General features: G+C 35.5%; 1 long non-coding RNA gene across 7 annotated transcripts in view; it reads right to left on the bottom strand.

The window, feature by feature from the left end:
• LOC105750711 overlaps positions 1-18691 on the bottom strand; it is a 65783-nt gene that overhangs the window by 18501 nt on the left and 28591 nt on the right. For all 7 annotated transcript variants that reach the window (XR_004229659.1, XR_004229658.1, XR_004229657.1 and 4 more), the window contains exons 2-5: positions 14665-14741; positions 5590-5743; positions 5206-5342; positions 3981-4039 (exon numbers count right to left, since the gene is read on the bottom strand). This is a non-coding gene — a long non-coding RNA (uncharacterized LOC105750711). The remainder of the gene's footprint in view (positions 1-3980; positions 4040-5205; positions 5343-5589; positions 5744-14664; positions 14742-18691) is intronic.

The following is an 18691-nucleotide window of genomic DNA, read 5'->3' as shown; positions in this document are numbered from 1 at the left end:
CCTATTGTGGCCACTCAAAATAGTAAATGCTGAGGCAAAGGGAAGTAATCTTTTTATTTGATTTGGTATTTTTTTAACCTTTAGAATTGTATCTTTCTGTATGCTATTGTCCAACAGGACCTCATTGCATTTTAACCCCAAACCTAACCCCATTCACTGGACCAACCTGTTAGGCTTGACTAAAAATACAGAACACTTGAAATAACAGGCTAATTGAACAATGAGCACCATACAGTTGTGCAATGTGCACTATATAAATGCTTATTCCCTCCATTCCCTTCCCCATTCAAGTCAACAACTATATATCACTTATTAGGAGGAAGGCACATTGAGAGTATAAAGATCAAGAAAAAAGTCCCTAATTAATCTCAAGTTGCTCTTCATTCTAATTCACATTTTATCAACAAACAATTACTGAAAATTTTAAGCAGAGAAGTGACATGAATGGACCACGACTATAGGAAAATTATTTTTGGCAGCTTATATCTACATTAGATTAGAAGGAAGAGACTGGAAGAAAGAAGAGTAGTTAAGACATACAAGAAAGGTTTTGAAGATTTAAACTGGTACCATCATGTTGAATGTGAGATGTGTTACAAAGGTAGATTCAACAAGTCTCAGCAGCTGAATAGATGATGGAATCACAGAGCTGGAAGCAACTTCAGACTTCACTGACAAAGTTCATTTTATAATTAAAATTAAAGTTTCTTGCCCAATATCAGACAAGTATAAGTAACTGAAGGAGAATTCCAGTTAGGGTCCTTTGACTTCACATCTAGTCCTTTTTCTATCGCAGAAGGATACTAGAAAATAGGAAAGGTTCCAGACTTAAGTGGAAGGTCCACCCATCAATAAAGACAATGAAATTGGAAGGGTGGATATCAGGGAATTTGGCTTTGCTAATATGTACATTATTGCAGAAAAAATAACATAAAATATCACAGCTTTACAAAATTAGTCTATATATTTGAATGAGAAATATTTCTAAGATAGATTTCACTTGCTCCTATTTTCTTAAGTAAGGGGTCATGAATGTCAATTTACCCTTTCTCAATGACTCAGGTTCATCATTTAGGACATCCACTATTATGTTTGTTAGGTAATTCTGTTATCTATGTTTTCTTTTATTTGTTTTTGTTTTTGTTTTGTTTTGTTTTTTAAGTTTGCTGTCTCCTACCCTACTGTCTGGCTGTCAGGTAACACTTCTACTGTCATTGTAACTTACTAAAAAATTTTTTTAAAACTCTTTTTTTATTTTTCCTTTTATTTTTCATAATTCTAACTAACTCTGGCTGAGAAATGTGGTAGTAGAGCTTGTTAAGAATTGTGTCTTACAAGCAGTAACCTTCGAGAATTCAGGGTTTTCTTCACATTATGAAACATTGGAATAGGTCCACTGTGGAGAATTGAATTATAGGTACAAAATTGAATGTTTCTGTAGCTTTTTGCTTAGAAATAGAACTGCTTTGAATAAACTTTTCAAAATAAAATAACATCTGCACATCAAAATAAAAGAATTGTATATCAATGCCATTCACCTACTAACACAGGTGAGAAACTTAAAATGCATAACATTTCTGGAAATGCCTAATGTCAGAATTTGTTTTGCTGGACTATGTAGCTATGTAGTAAAGGGGTGTGTGTGTGTGAGAGAGAGAGACAAAAAGAGACAGAGAGAGAGAGAGAGAGAGAGAGAGAGAGAGAGGGGTGGGGGGGAACAGAGAGACAAAGAATGGAGGAAACATTAATTTTTTAAACTTATTACTTAAAAAACAAAAATTCATGTTAAATAAGTCACTTTTCTTCCCCAGGAATAAAGTGAAGGGCTTCAGAACAGATGGTTTTTAAAGAATATTCAAGGATCTCAAGAACCTCTCCCTATTTTCAGCACAGAAACCTATTCCAAAGAGCTGAGGCTCTTGGAAGCCCAACCTCCAAATGAATGAGATGTCCTCAGTAACCACTCAGATCCCTAGGCACCTGTATAAGGAGTCAAACAAACACAAAAGATTGTCCTTTCCTCTTTGTTTAGAAAGACTGGTCTTCCCCCAAGTGCCATTCAAGGACACTCTGGATTAAAATATCACATGTTATGCTAAAAGTTAAACTCTTGCTCAGCCCATTTGTGGGCCAAGAAATTCCAGGATGCTCTTGTTTAAAAATGTCTGGCTTCTTTGTCAGAGAACTGGAATTGCCTGAAGTGTTATTAACTAGAGCTCTCTACTTGTAGTTACAGGTAAGGAGGCAAGAAGGTGATTTCTCAAGCTGCTGTTTTTGACAGAAATCATTTCATAGGGAACTTTGCCCTCCAAGAAAACTTTGGGAGCATTTTCAAATCCTTTGATCCTCAAATTTTTCCTTTAAAGTACAAATGTAAGGAAAAGTATCTACTACATATCAAGTCAAATATTTCAAAGTCTATCTGAAACTTAAAGCATCTTGCCCAGTAGATTTCATTTTAAGTTCACATATCACTGAAAGGGTTACAGGAATTTTCCCATTTTTGGCTGTGCTTCCTTATCCTGCCTCCCTGAGCTGAGCTCCCTGAGGCAAAAAAGTTTTCCTGTTTTAACCAGATGCCAAAGTTTGAGCGGGGCAGCCAGGTGGCATGTGGATAGAGTGCTGGGCCTGGAGTCAGGAAACCTCATCTTCCTGAGTTCAAATCCAGCCTCAGACACTTCCTAGCTGTGTGATCCTAGATAAGTCACTTAATCCTATTTGCCTCAGTTTTCTTATCTGTAAAATGAGCTGAAAAAGGAAATGGCCAATCACTTCTGTACCTTTGCCAAGAAAATCCCAAATGGAGTCACAAAAAATTAAGCATAACTGAATAACAACAAAGTTTGGTCTGGAATCAAATTACCAAAGAGCTAAACTTTGCCCTGCTTTAGAAAGAAGGTTTATTTACAGAAAATTCAGGAAGGCTGTTAAGACTAGAGGTAAGAGAAGAAAAGAACTAAAATACTTTCCCTTTCCAATGCCCAACCTTGACTTTTCCACAAGATTGTGTAGTTAAATATTTCTTTAAGATGTGAAAAGTGAGCCCTCTCTCAAGTGAGAGGAAAGGTATTCTATCAAGAATACAGTATTTAGAGTCAAAAGACCCAAGTACAGATTTCAGCTCTGCTACTCAATTCCTTTATGACTGTCTATGTCACATTAATTCTCTGTATCTCTTTTTGGTCATTGGTAAAATAACTAAATGACCTTTAATTGTAATGCCAAAGGTCACTTTTAATGGGGTGACCAGTTCCTCCATTTGTCCTATTTCGTAATTCTGCCTTAAGGTTATGACCATCCCCTCTTAATGGTTGAGATAAAGGTGATATAGATATTCCTTAATGTCATTAGAATATCAGTAACCTCCATCTATCAGGTTATCCCCACCTAGGTCCCTCCATTCTGTCATTGTTCTTGTATTCCATAAAAGGCTTGCTGTCCCCATACTCGTCTAGCCCTGGGATCCATTGGTCCCAGTATTTCTCTCCATTTAATAAATTATTGAATTGGTCTCTAATCTCTGTCTTGCTCAGTTTCTTTTGGCATTACATAATATCCTGTTGTTGTTCTTGCTGCTGATGCTGTTACTACTGTTACTACTGTTGCTGTTATTATTGTCGTTGTGGACCAATGACATCAGGCTTGACCTATATTCATACTGTAGACCTGTAGTCCAGTCTTTAATTCTTATTAGCTGGGTGACCCTGTGCAAATCACAAAACCTCCATCTGCCTCTATTTCTTCAAAAAATGTGAATAATAATAGCACCTCCCTCCCAAGGTTGTTTTGAAATTTAAATAAAGTAATACTTAAAGAACTTTGCAAATCTTAAAGGCTATACAATGCCAGCTATTATTATTATTTCTATTTCTAAAACTAGAATTCTCCTCTTTTCTAGGACTGTTTCCTGTCATCTTTGAATTTCAAAGTAAGATGTGATACAAATCCCAGTAGGAGTCTCCTGAGACCAAAATACTCACCTTGAAAGTTTTTCCACCATTTGCACTGTGGTCAGTTCTTCTGTTTCAATAGATGCTTCCTTTTATTTTTTTAAAAGGATGAAAATGAAAAAATTAACAATGGCTTTTATATATATATACATATATATATGCTTAGGGCTTGACCATTCATATCACTTCCCCGATAAGAAATTGATGATGATGATAGCAATGGTTATATCTTATAAAAAATAGAGAAGGAACTTCTGCTTCATCAACCATCCCCTAGTTTGCAAGCAGACAAGATTAGATTTAGAAAAAAAAAAAAAAAAAGAATAGAATGGAAATATACATTAATGTTATCCCCTGGGTGAATTTCATTTCCTTCATATTGTTAATAATAAAAAAAAAAAGAGGGTTGATCAAATGTCTAAAGTTGTATTTCTGGCAAGAAATCTGTATCACTGGTACAATTGAAGGTTATAAATTATCAGCAACTATTGCAGAGCAGTTCCTAATGAGAAACTACACATTTTTGTGCCTGGGTTTAGTGATGTGCTCTCATTTGGGGAATGAGAGATATAGAGATATCTATTATACTGTGAAGTATAGGAATGAAGCCAGGAATCAGAGGGAGTATGTTGCTACTAGTTTCCTACTTTAACTAATCATTCTTTCCAAATAGGTACCAGTTGGACTCCCACATGTCAGGTCTAGGAGATCGAAGGTAGTGAATATCAAGGCAAGATATCTGACACTCAACTCTATTCACTTCCTAGCCATTCCACTATCACTGTCTTTCTTTGAACAAAGGTGTAAAGAAAATTGATTTCGTTATTACTTTTCTTGTAGGACTTTGCATAAATTTTACAAACAGGTTTTCAGAAACTAAATTTCCTGTGATTTCAAAACAGGGAGGGGAAGAAAGATTACCTGTCCAACCTGCCTCACAAAGTTGTTGTGAGGATCAAAAGAAAGAGGTGACAGAACTATGTAGATTATGAAACCCAGAACAAATGCAAGTGACAATTCTATTATTAAGATCCAGTTCTTCACACCTTCAAGGGAACATTCTCAGTGGCCACCTTTTTCTTTTTAGCTACTGTGGTTGATGGTTGGGGCTAGTTAACAGGTGTAATCACTGTTTCAGAACTATTTTTAAAATAATGTATTCAATCAAGTAACAAATACTTTTTTAAGTGCCTACTGTGAACCAGGTTCTGTACTAGGGACGGAGGAGTACAAACAATGAAAGGTCCCAACTCACAGTGAATTTGCAATTCTTCTCAATGACGTTTCAGGGTGAGTCAGCCTCTGAGCTTTCAATTGTCCTCTCTCCACTGTCCTGCCAAGACATCAGCTGACCTCTCTTTCCTTGTTTCTATCAGTGTTTAAATTTTTGAACTAAAAGCAAGAACAGAAGCAGAAACATTTCTTTTTTCTGATTGACAAAAACCATGACTTTTTAAAAGTTTCATTGATGACTAATAATTTCTAGATAGAAAATATGAAGGCACATACACACACAGAACAAAAAAAAAAAATTTAAGCAAACATAACTGACCCAGTGACCACTTCTGACATTATATATGATATTCTACACTGTTGGGTGGTTAGGGAGTTAGGATGTCTATTTCAACTATGTGCATACTTCTCCCACAGCAAAATGGGAACAATTTCTTCTGATGACTATGGAAGTGGATGAATCAGGTGCTGAGTAGCCTTTAGATCTTGGTCAGACTTTGAAGATGTTGGGCCATCACCAGTCTTCCTGATTTCTGTCTTGCCACTGAACTTGGATGACTCTGGAAGGGAGAGTGAGACTGATGAGTGACTCACTTACATCCAATTCACCTACAACTCAAGATATCACCTTGAGATGTCATCTGTCCTCTGAAAACAAAGGACAAACAACAGCAACAATATTCTACACTCACAATTCCCCAATCTTCCAAGGATCCAAGAAAGGGAACATCCACAAATATGTACTTGCTCATTAAAAGTCTTTTCCCCCTCTTATTCCAATTTTATTCTATATTAAGGGATCATAGATAAAGGGTTTATGGCGAATATGGTTCAATTCCTTCATTTGATACTATGCCAGTATATATTCAGAGTGACAAATGTATTTACAGCAGCATATTTATATCATCAATCAATCAATAGACATTAAGGATCTACTATATACTACACACTTATTTAAAAAAAAAAGCCGACAAGTCACTGATTTCAAGGAATACACAATCTAATAGGGGAAACAACATGCAGACAAAAATGTACAAAGAAAGCTAAAGCAAGAAATAATTAACAGAGAAAAGGCATTGGAATTAAGAGGATTTGGGGAAGCCTTCTTGGGAGGCAAGAGTCTGGGTTCAAGTCTCACTTCTGACATATATAACCCTAGAAGAAGTATTTAACTTCTCCATGATCTGGGCAACTCTCTAAAGATGAGTTTCCCACCTGCATTGGTCGAGAGTATCTCCTCATTGGTAAATCCCAAATTAATGAATTAAGCAGTCTAGGCCAAATATACTTTCTTATGTTTGATGAGCCTTTTCACAGGTAACTTAGGTGACTCTTGCACACATTTATTAGATACTATACTCACTGTACTTTAAAAGTCCTTACTAAAGAGCACTTCCCAAAGGCTATAGTCAAAGATTACAATTCTGAGAGTTACACAATATTAAAACAAGAACATATTGAGTGTATGCAACTTAAAAGCTACCTATACCTTATAGAGAATAGCTTGAAATTTAAAAAGATCAAATGAATTAATTTCCTGTAATTACACAGTATGTATCAGAAGCAAGAAGTGAACACTTGTCTCTTTGACTTCAAGTCAAGCACTCCATCCACTGTGCCTTGAAGTATAATACTGGTAACTATTAAATATGCATTTTAACACTAAACAATCAACAGAATGCTGCCTTAACTCCTAATTTATTGTTTGCCAATTTCCAAGGTGTAACTGCTCACCCTGAAAATTCAACAGTCTGGAAACTGGTAGCAACTGGCTCCATAGCATCCCTGTCTATGCTACATTGCCTCTTTCTGGAATGTAGGAAGAATCAAAGATTCAAAGAGAAAATGTATGTGGCATTTAAAGAGCAACAGAATTAGAACAGCATTCCATATTCACTTGGATTTATTCTGAAATGCTTTATTTGGGATGAGAGTGAGAGTGGGAGATAGAGAGTAAGCTGGGGTGTCGTGTTTTGCTATTTCTAAATACATAAATTCATCTCATCACTTTTTGGTACCCCCTAAGTATCCTAGAATAAAACTGTTATCTTATTCATTTTCCCATCTTCTCTCCTTTTCCTTTGGTTCCTTTTCTAATCTGGGTAAGTGAAGACCAAGGTAATGGTGCCAGTATGATAAATAATGCTCATAGTCAACGAAAGCCAGAGGCAAAAACCAGACCAATTGCAGAAGAAGAGTTTTATCCAAAGTATTCCATTTCCCCCCTCTGCCAATTATAAAAATCAGACACTTTATATTAATTGTATTAACTGCAATTTCCATTGAAATCCCACTCTGATTCCACGTAGCAGTACAGATGTGGTGCCTAAGGTCTTGAAGGATCTGCCAGCAGAAGACAAAAACTGCTGGATCTTGTCCAGCTAGAAAACTACCTGAGCATACATTCAACATGCATGTCTCCTTTCCTTAGAAATTCAACTGTATGTATCCATTTGGATAAATGTTACTAAATAACACATAAGATATTCAGGGATAATAATAGTCTTTTCTAAGAATTAGAAAACTGAAAGCTCACATATTTGAAAATCTTCTCCATAGGATATTTTATTTTTTAAATGAGTGTGTTGTGTAATCATGATGTGGAGGTGATCCCAGGTTCTCCTTATGCTCAGATAACCTCTGCTAAATCTTGCCAAGCAGACCTCTGTCACCTGAGGACAGCCTAGCTCAGTTCAGAGAGGCTCGGTTCCAGCTAACAGAAGGTTGGCCAGAAGGCAATATTTGGAGAAGGATTTTATTTGTTTTTGCCATAGAAAGTCATGAAAACATTCAATTTTCACATTAGAAAGGACTATACATATAACATGGGTCTGTGCAAGAAGTACCAATAACAATAACTTGAAGTACTAGTATCTTTTTAATTAAGAGGAAGTGAGGAAGTGGCTAAAACTCTGAATTTAGGACTGGGAAAATTGGGGTTAGAATTCTACCTCTAGTGCCTCAGACAGCTGGTGATAAGGAGGAATCGAGTACTGGTTCTGGAGTTAGGAAGATCTGGGTTCAAATTTAGCCTCAGACACTAGCTATGTAAATATGGGAAAATCACATGACTTCTGTTTGCCTCAGCTTCCTCAGCTATAAAATGGGGATAATAATAGTATCTATCTCCCAAAGTTGTTGTGAAGAACAGATGGAATAATACTTGTTAAAAATACCTGGTATGTAGTAGCTACAACAGTTTTTAGTCATTCGTTCATTCATTTAGGCAGCTAAATGATTCAGTGAATAGTATTCTGGATCTGGAGTCAAGAAAATGTGAGTTTAAAACTTGCTTCAGACACAACTAGCTGTGTGACACAGGACAATTTACTGCTTTTATCTTCAGTTTCCTCATTTATAAAGTAGTCCAGAATTGTTCTAAGAATAAAGTTAGACACTATGTGCAAAACATTTTACAAGCTTTAATATACCATATAAATGCTCACTGTTATTATAGACACATTGGGTGGCACAGTTGAGTCAGGAAAATCAGAATTCAAATTCTATTCCAGATATTTAGTAGCTATGTGATTGAGGCAAGTCACTTCTTTTTGCCTTGGTTCCCTCAACTGTAAAATGGTGATCATTATAATACTTATCTCAGAGAATTGCTGTGAAAATCAAATTTGATAATATTTGTAAAGCGCTTGGCACAACACCTACCATTTTAGTATAAGCGCTATACAAATGCTTATTCCCCCACCTTGCACCTTCCCAAACTTAATAACGATGTGGCTACAAATAAGTCACTTAGTCCCATCAATTTCCATCTCCTCATCTATAAAATGGGGCTCATTATACTCTACCTATCTTCTACAAATCATTTCAAATCTTAAATGATTAATAGTTTTCTTTAGCATTATTTCTCAAAAGTGGTATGCAAAAAGTTATTCTGACAAAAACTTGGGCATACCTAGCTCATGTTCGAAGCATGACTTTGTGTCAGATGAATTTATAATCAGATTCATCATACAAGAACAGCTAATAAATATCCTGGTTAAGTTCCCTTATCTCTGTCATTAAAAATTTGTCAGTTTGCTTTTATGAGAAATATACAAATTATAAATGTATAGTAATATTCTTATTATACATTTATCCCTTCACAAAAAAGAATGTCACTTACAAAATGTTTAAATGTTTCAATCATCCATGATCTTGTGTTCTACTGCCTTTGGTAGAGATCAAAGCTGTCTACAACCCTCTATAGAGATTCTGGGCTATGTCCTTCCATAAATCCTCCAGAGAAGACTAACCAATTCACTGGGGGTTTTTCTTTAGTTCTTGTAATATTTTATAACTACCAATATGGTACATTATTATTCTTACTTTCTATATGTGTTCGATGTCTTTTTTCTTTTTTTTAATTCATCCTGAAATATCATGTCAGCCCTTAAATTCACACCTCAGAAGTACCCTCTGACCATGGAGTCCCTCTCCCTCATCAAAGAACAAGAGCTCCTCCCAGAATTTCCCTTTAAGGAAGATGCACTAGCCAGGTAGGAGAGCTAAATAGTACAGTGGATAGAGTCAGGAAGATCTGAATTCAAATTTGACCTCAGACTCTTATTAGGGGTGTGACCCTGAGCAAGTCACTTAATCTTGTTTGTCCCAGTTTCATCACCTGTAAAAATGAGCTGGAAGAGGAAATGGCAGACTACTCCAGTATCTTTACCAAAAAAGAGTTGGACACACCTGAACAACAACTATAATTATATGACAATTACATTTTTATTATTTCTCCTAACTCATTGTTGATTTTGACCTTTAAAAAAACAAGTCAATTATGATCTGACTGCATATTGAACGTTAATTCAAAGGTGACTACCATGTTAATAAGGTATCATTTGCTGACTTTTAATATATAAGAAAATGCCCAATCTTGATCTTAGAAAACAAAAAAGGAAATAATCTTTCCTCTTCCCAAAGGAGAGGTAGAGGATTATGGATACAGAGGCTGGATATATTATCAAACACTTATTTTGCCAGTCAATGTTGCTTAGCTATTTTTTCATCACAAAGGAGATCAAAGTAAATAACACATCAGAAAATATTTGTGGTATAAGAAACAAACAAAAAATTAAAGTTAAAAAGGGATATTGTCCATTTTACTTTCCATGTTATTTGGAGTTTACCAAGTCCATTTCCTTCCTAAACACTTGCTAAAGAGTTCATGCATATTTTTGCTAACAGATACGCTTGAAGCCTCTGAATAATATGCTAATCATTGCAATCATTCATATTTTAGTCCCAAACCACATTTTTGAAAATATTTTTTACATTCTTTTTAATGCCCATCTGTAATGGGCTGAGGTTTGAGTTGATGCACTGAGGTCCCAAGTACCTGAGGCTAAATAGTAATTGGGCTATACTCTATTAATATACATGATTGGATAAAGAATGGTCCCTGCCCACTCTCCATGCAAGTCCTGATGTGTTGTATAGGAAATGACGATTTTGGTGGGTGGAGGCAGAGAGGGAGACAGGAAGAGAAGCTGGGAGAGATTGGGCCTGGGTTCGATACTCCTGGCTGCTGGTCCTGTGGCTGCTGGTCGAGCTAGCTTCTTGACTCAGCTGCACACATTGCTATCGCCGATTCTCTTCCACCGGCGATCCTTTTTCACTGAGAATAAAGACTGACGATTTTCCCCTAACCTGAATTCCTGACTCCTGCTGATTTAAAAATACAAGATCTTCACACCCATTTATGAAGTTCTCAACCATCAAGGTACATGTATAATAAAAGGCAACAGAGATCACTCTTGATATTAACCCACTTTTTCAGCTCTGACTAAACTTGTAAACGAGGCACATGATGTCCAATTGCAGGGATTTCAACATTCATGTTGCACAAACTCTGGTTGGATGGGATGCTTTCAATACACCCATTAGAGGCTGGTCAAAGGTTTAATGAGAGATGAGATGCATGATGATTCAATATAGTATGTCTGAGCCAGAGAAGCACAAGAAGAAAATGGAATTCAAGCCAAGAAACTTCCCCTCAGCTTCTTCTAACAGTGAGATGTCCTGAGAATTGTGAACTTTTAAAAAAAAAAAAAAAAAGATAACTGAATCTCAATAGAATTGGTTTCCTTTATAATGCTATGTTTTTATGTATTAGAAACAAGATTTTAAAAGGGGGTACTTAGGTTTCAGGAGATGGCTAAGAGAGTCTATGACATATACACATACACAAAGTCTGTACTAAAATGCTTATTAACTGTTTGCATAAATGCATAGTTACTAAAACACTTTCCATGAGAATGTTGATGTCTTTTGTATAGATGATGACTTGTATTCTTCCTAAATTTAACTACAGCAAGGTCCCAATTTGAGCACATAGTGATTCCCCATGAAGTGGCTTTATTATTTGAATTTGTACTGCCTATTTCCATTGGCTCAGAATTAATTACCATATTTTACATAATTATAACTTTGAATAGTACAAATTCAAATACATACAACCACTTCAAGGGATTCATTGTTCATACTAATTAAGACCTAGCTGTACTCTAATGTCCTATTCTGTTCTCTGTCTACATTTCAAGAAAGTGTCAATTCTTTTTTTCTTGAGAACATCTTGATAATTTCCTCTTTTGCAAAAGAGGATTTAACAGTTATTTCTGCCTGCTTTATGTGCTCTTCTTGTTATTTGGGTGAGAATAGAGCTTTTGGTTGGTTGGTTGGTTGGTTGGTTTGATCTGGACTTGAAATTTCTTTTTCCATTGGTGTAGGCAATTCCGGGTGTGGAAATATCATTCACCTGATATACATGGCAACCTATGTTTCTAGTCAGTTGCTAAATTTTGCTGTTTCTATCTCCATTATATCTCTCACATCTAACCTTTTCTCTCCATTTATACAACTACTATTTTAGTTTAGTTCATCATCACCTTTCACCTTAAATAATTACAATAGCCTGCTAATTGGATTACTTGCCTCAAATTTCTGCTAGCCCTTTCCATCCTACATAGTGCTGCGAAAGTGATTTTGTGTAAGCCCCAGCTCTAAACACAGAACTCCTTTACTTAATGAACTCCAGTAGCTTTCTAGCAACCTTTAGCATAAATTAGAAACTCCCCACCTTAGCCTTGTTTTAAATCCTTCACAACCTGGTCCCAACCTATCTTTCCAATATTATTAGATATTAATCTTCCTCCTATACTATTCAATGCAGTCTCTGTTCCTTACACCCAAAATGCCATCTTTATACCTTTGCTCTAACCATCCCTAATGTCCAAAATATACCCTCTCTTTACCTCCACCTTATATGGTCTCTCTCTTCCTTTGATATGCATCTCAATCACCATCTTTCCTTATGAAGCTTTTTTTAAGATTAGTTGATGAGCAACTGTGAGATTGTTAATAACTCCCCATGAAGCCTTGTCTGATCTCACAATGGCTATCACTTTCCATCTCAAATACTGTGTATTTAACTACTTTATTTTTGTATTTATTCACATTATATTTATGCTAAATATATGTATATATATATATATACACATATATGTATGTGTGTGTATTCACACATGTTTTATTGTCTCTCCCATTAGAATGTGAACTGCTTATTAGTGTTGGGTCACAGTTCCTTTTAATTGTCCTGCCTCAGTTTCCCTAAATTATTCTGCCTCTAACCCCCTTCTGACCATTAGGACTGAATATAACTTAAGGCTGGCTACTCTAAGGTTATAAATTGTAAATGTGTAATCTCAAAATAAGGGGAAGTTCAGACATTCTGGCTCCTAAATCCTTCTAAATTATCAGAATTTATCACCCCACCTCCCAACCTGTCAGAACCAGATTGATGGTCCCTTCTTAGAGATTCCCCCTCACCAGAGTTTGGACTCCACCACCCCCCCCCCTGCCTTTGTCTACTCTGATAGTGTAAGAGCTACAGATATAAAAAACGATTGGAATCTCACATTTCTTGCTGATGTTTAAGCTGATGCTGAAACTGAGGCTGCTGCTGAATGCTTTGTGACATCAGCCTTGGGACCAAAATGGATCCTTTGGTCCCAGAAAATCTCTCCCTCTCAGAAATCCAAATAAAATATTAAAAACTCTCTAATGTCTATCTTGCCTCAGTTTCTCCAGCATTGAATGAGAAGGAATTACTTCATCCTTTGTATTTGTATTTATTCACTTTATATTTATGCTACATGTATATGTATATATGTAGACACACTTGTGTGTATTTATTTTCTCTCCCATTATAATGTGACCTACTTGTGAGTACGAATTGCTTCATTCTTTGTTTTTGTATCCCAGAACCAAGCTCAGTGATTAACCAACCCATAATAGATGATTAATAAATAATCATTGATTGGTCAGTCTAATAACAAAATGATTTTCTTTTATTTTATTCTTGAAGGAGTACTGAAACAATGTCTCTGCCTTTTCTTTGAACAGAAAATCATAGTTTGAATCCTACACAAAGATGTGGTCATTTGTCTAAAAGCCTATCGCTATATTTTTCCTAGCGATAGGAATCCTATATTTCTTAAAACAGATTTTTGATTTTAAGATTTTGATTTAGGAGTATAAGAAGCAAAATGCTAGAAGGTCCTTAGAGATCTTTTAAAATAGAGCCTTCATTTAAAGATGAAGAAACTGAGGTTAGCTTAAAGTAACTATGCCACAAAAAAAAAAATCAGATTTTTATTAAAAGTAAAATTCAAGGTCCTTGAGAATGGAGAAATTTTCTTTCCATTTATTGAGTTTGTAGCCCTGGCTTTTAACACCATATCTAGAACATAGTAGGCTTTTTAAAAATACCTGTTGATTAAATGATATGCAATTTATAGTCTTAAAGTTGCCTTGGACACTGATAGATATGTCAATACATGCTCATGGTCACACAAGTAGAGAAAAAAAACATCATAATATGGAAATATCACTGGACTTAGAGTCAGGAAAATTACATTCAAATCCTACCAATTACATGTATGTCTTTGAACAAAACATATCACTTCTTGAGGTCTCAGTTTCCTCATCTGAAAAATTAGGGCATTAGTCTAAAACTCAAGATGTCAAAGTCATGACCCTCTGACTCCTGAATGGAGCTTGAGATTAAAATATATTTGGTGAATGTTTAATAAAATAAATGAAAATACAATACAACATAGATAATGTTTGTGACTTTTTGAGTCAATTTGTGGCCAATTTCTATTAGTCTGATACCACAGAACCAAATAACCTCTAAAGTCTATTCTGTTTTTTTTTTTAATCATTTTATGAAGTTGTTATAGGAAACAAGCCTTCAACCCAGATCTTCTTAAGCCCTTTTTCCATTTTTATTAACTATTAACTAGTTATTATTAACTATTAACATTAGAGCCTCTGAAATAGTGTTTATCTCCCAATTTTTGTGGCGAAATATAAAATGTCTGTCTTTTGATTATTGTTCTACTGACTTCCATGTGCATATAAAGCAACAAAACTGGTCCTACAAATCATCCATGAAAATGAAAATAACCATCCATACCTCAAAGTACTGCAGTTATATTGTGCTTTCATATCTTCATCAGGTCACTTCATCTCTGTGCAGCTACAGCGACAATGCTAAAATATCAAGATGTGGGTTTAAATTACCCCCTTAGCTCCCAATTGAGAAGTCCACATATACAAGATTTGCTGTGACTGGAAAAAAATGAATAAAGCCCTCCACCATAGTTCCTACTTATAACACCAAAGAATCTGGACATCCAATAAAAAGGTAAATAGTTTGCTGCATATAATATGATCTATTAACTTCCCATTAAGAGAACTGATGACAACCCTTTGTTATATACCCTGCCTTCTGCTTTAAATACATATCTTTTCCTTTCTTAGGATGTCATAAACTCTATCTGGCTTTGATTGTGGAGTAAGTTTCAGTACAAATAAGAATTTAAAGCTATGAATTTTGCAGATAATATACTAAACAAGTACTAGGAACCTAACTTCCCATTGAGTAAATTGATGATAACCCTTTGTTATATACCCAGCCTTCTGCTTTACTTATATCTCTTTTCCCTTATTAGAATGTCATATTCCATCTGGCTTTGATTGTGGAGGAATTTTCAGTACAAATAAGAACTTAGAGCTATGAATTTTAGCAGGTGAGGTACCAAAAAGATATTAGAAATCTGAATATAGCAATGAGACATGTGCTATATTAACTTGAGGTAGAAGATCTTATTAGATCCTTAATAGAATTTATTTGCTTCATCATCCTCTGCAACAAATATTGTTGAGGAGGGGATAGTTATCTTTGTGGTGGCCACTTTGCCTCTGCTGAACATGAAGACATGTTGACCAACAGTTCCATAAAAATTTCTCTCACCACCTTTATTTCTATGTCTCTGTATGTGTATGTGTCACTATGTCTCCCTGCCTCCGTCTCTGTTTGCTATCTGTATGTCTGTCTGTCTTTGTGTGTGTATGTGTGTGTCTGTCTGTCTGTCTTTCTCTCTCTCTCCCTTCTTCTCTCCTTTTCCTCTTCTCCTCCTCTCTTCCTCCCCCTCCTCCTCCTGTCCTCCTCCTCCTTTTCCTTCTCTCCTTCTCATTTTTTTCCTCCCTTTCTCCTTCTTCTCCTTTTCTCCACTTCCTCCCCCTTCCTCCTCCTCTCTTCCTCCCCTCCTCCTTTTCGTCCTTCTCCCCTCTCCTCCTTCTCCACTCCTCCTTCTTCTTCTCCTCTCCCCCTTCTTCTTCTTTCCTCCTCCTCCTCCCCCTCCTCTTTTTCCTCCTCCTCATCACCATCACCATCACCATCATCATCATTATCATCATCTTCTTCTTCTTCTTTTTCTTGTTCTTCTTCTTCTGATTCTTCTTCTTCTGATTCTTCTTCTTCTGATTCTTTCTTCTTCTCCTTCTTCTCTGCTGTCTCTGTCTCTCTCTCTCTCTCTTACTTTTTCCCTTTAGCTTCATAATGAAGTCTGTTTTGTCAACTCTTTTATTAGTCTCCCCAAGGAGAAACTATGAATCATCCTTCTATTACCTATGTCTAATGTCTATTACCTATGTCTATGTCCTTAGTCTAAGTTTCTTAACTTACAATAAGAATGTCAATGTTGATGTGGTTCAGTTTTTCCAGTGGCATATCACATTTCTGGTTATTAGACAAAAAACTCATACTTCAAGTATTGCCATGATTAGAAATGATTCATACAATTTAAACCTTTGTTATGCTTAGCATCTTCTAACCTCCTTTTCTGCCACTCCACCATCATCATTGTTGGAAAAGAAAGAGAACACACAGAATTGAAATTTATATTTTGTTTTGTTACGTGGATTGTCACCATTACAAAAATCCAAAAGGGAAGATTGGATCTGGAGGGAGCAGCTTCTCTATCACTACAGAACTTACAATTTGATAACAACTCATCCAGGTTATTGTAGAAATAATTTATTTTCTGATCTAGATTAGGCCACCACAATCTATAAGAAATAAAAATTGTAGGTGACTCAAAGACCAGTTGAAAGAAATTTGGTGGATTCAAGTCAGGTACAGCAGAAGTGTCAAACACACAAAGCAATACTCCCCAGTGTGACCTGAACAAATTGAAATTAAGAAATATTTAACAAAACAAATAATAATACAATTGGACGCAGATAATAGTAATATGGGGTTCTGTAAGTTGATATGCAGCCCAAAGGATCCTTAGATATAGATTTTATTTGAATTTTACACATTTGGTTTACAATCTGTTTCCAATGATGACCTTTACTTAATACATAAGAACAACATACATAATCAATACATAAGAACAACATAAGAAATATCATCAAAGAGATTATAATCAGAAGACAATAAGTTGGACAGTTATATGATAGTTAACAAATAGATAGCTAGAGTATAATACTGGTATCTTCTAAATGTAAAAATATCTTTTAAAAATCCTCTTATATATTGGATAGATCTTCTGAAAGGAATATTTAGGCAAACAAGGTCAAGAATTATATAGTATGATTTCGTAAGACTGAAAGGGCACGGTTAGAAAGAGAGCAATTGAGTTTTAAAAGAACTTGACCTTTAGTGAAATTCAAATCTAATATTAATTAACAGTGTTATGTGATTCCCCCCAAAAGTAATGTGATCTTAGAGTATGTTAAGGGAATCAGACTTTCCAGGAATAAAAAGGTGATGGTTTCACAGTACTCTGCCCTTGTTAGATGACACCTAGAGTATTGTGTTCAGTTTTGGACACCACAATTTGGGGAAGCATTGAGAAAGTGATAAATTATCCACAGTAATGAGCCCAGATCAGTGAGAGGTCATGACTCCATGTCACAATAGGACTGGGGGGAGGAATTAAAGTTGTTTATCACCGAAAAAAAAGACTCAGGAATGTAAGTTGGATTTCAAGGATTTCATGGACTAAACTGTGAAAAAAGGATTTGAGCTCTGTTTGGTGCTAGAAGATAGAACTAAGAGCAATGGGTAAAATTTTTGTAAAAATCCAGAGTCAAATTTAGGTTTAATATAATTTTTAAAAATCTTTATAATAAATTAAGCTATCTACAAAATGGAACAAGCTACATGAGGAAAGAGTGATTTCCCTCTCCATGGAGGTCCTCAAGCAAAACTGAATGGTTCATTATTTGATATTTTATAAGAAGGATTTGGAGGATAGGGATATGAGCTGGAGTAGATGGCTTTTAAAGTCTCTTCCAACTCTGAAGTTCTTTGATTTTGTAAAATCATGGATGGAGTTATATTCTGTACTAATGGAGGACATGAGATCACAGAGCCTTTGAAGTATTGAAACATAGGTGGGATTAGATGACCTTTGAAGTCCTTTTACACTGATATTCTATAATTAGGATTCTAGAAGCCTTGGCAAAAATAATAAATACCTTGACCTATTTTTTTAAAAAAGAGGCTTCATTTGCTGTCCTGTTGCCACGAAATAAACTGGCTCACACAGTCCTCTCCAAAGTCCAATGCCTCAACAGCCCAATGAACATAACACCTTCTCAAGGAACTTCATTTTAATTCACATCTGAATTGATGTGGAAAGCTTCCAATTACTTATTCATTAAAACATCTGCCCCAATTCTCTTTCAACACTTTCTGCCCACATATATCTTTCAAGAACGGCCTAGCACAAATTTTTTTAATGACCTTCCCTTTTGCAAGGAAGCTCTTACTTGGTATTCGTATGTTTGGGAATTAAAATGAATAGTTCTTTCTGTCCCATATGCATTTGAAAACCAGAAGGAATTCTTAAAATAAACCATTAATATATTATCAACGTGGTAAGAAATGCATGTGAAAGTTTTTACACACAAAAGGATGACAATCATCACTTCAATTTGTCAAATATCTTGTTGTCAAGGTGGCTGATAGTACAGAAGACACCACCTCCACAACTGTCTATTCATTCCATTACTATTTTCTGTCCTCACTTTACACAATAATTATTCGCACTTATATAGAGTTTAATATTTGCAAAGTGGTTTGCATAATATTATCTCTTCCAACAACTCAGTATGTTAGGTGTTTTTATCTCCATTTTAAAAATGAG

Source organism: Sarcophilus harrisii, chromosome 5, assembly GCF_902635505.1.
Source record: "Sarcophilus harrisii chromosome 5, mSarHar1.11, whole genome shotgun sequence".
NCBI lineage: Eukaryota > Metazoa > Chordata > Mammalia > Dasyuromorphia > Dasyuridae > Sarcophilus > Sarcophilus harrisii.
Note: the sequence above shows the minus strand (reverse complement) of the source record. Positions and strands in the feature narration are given on the sequence as shown.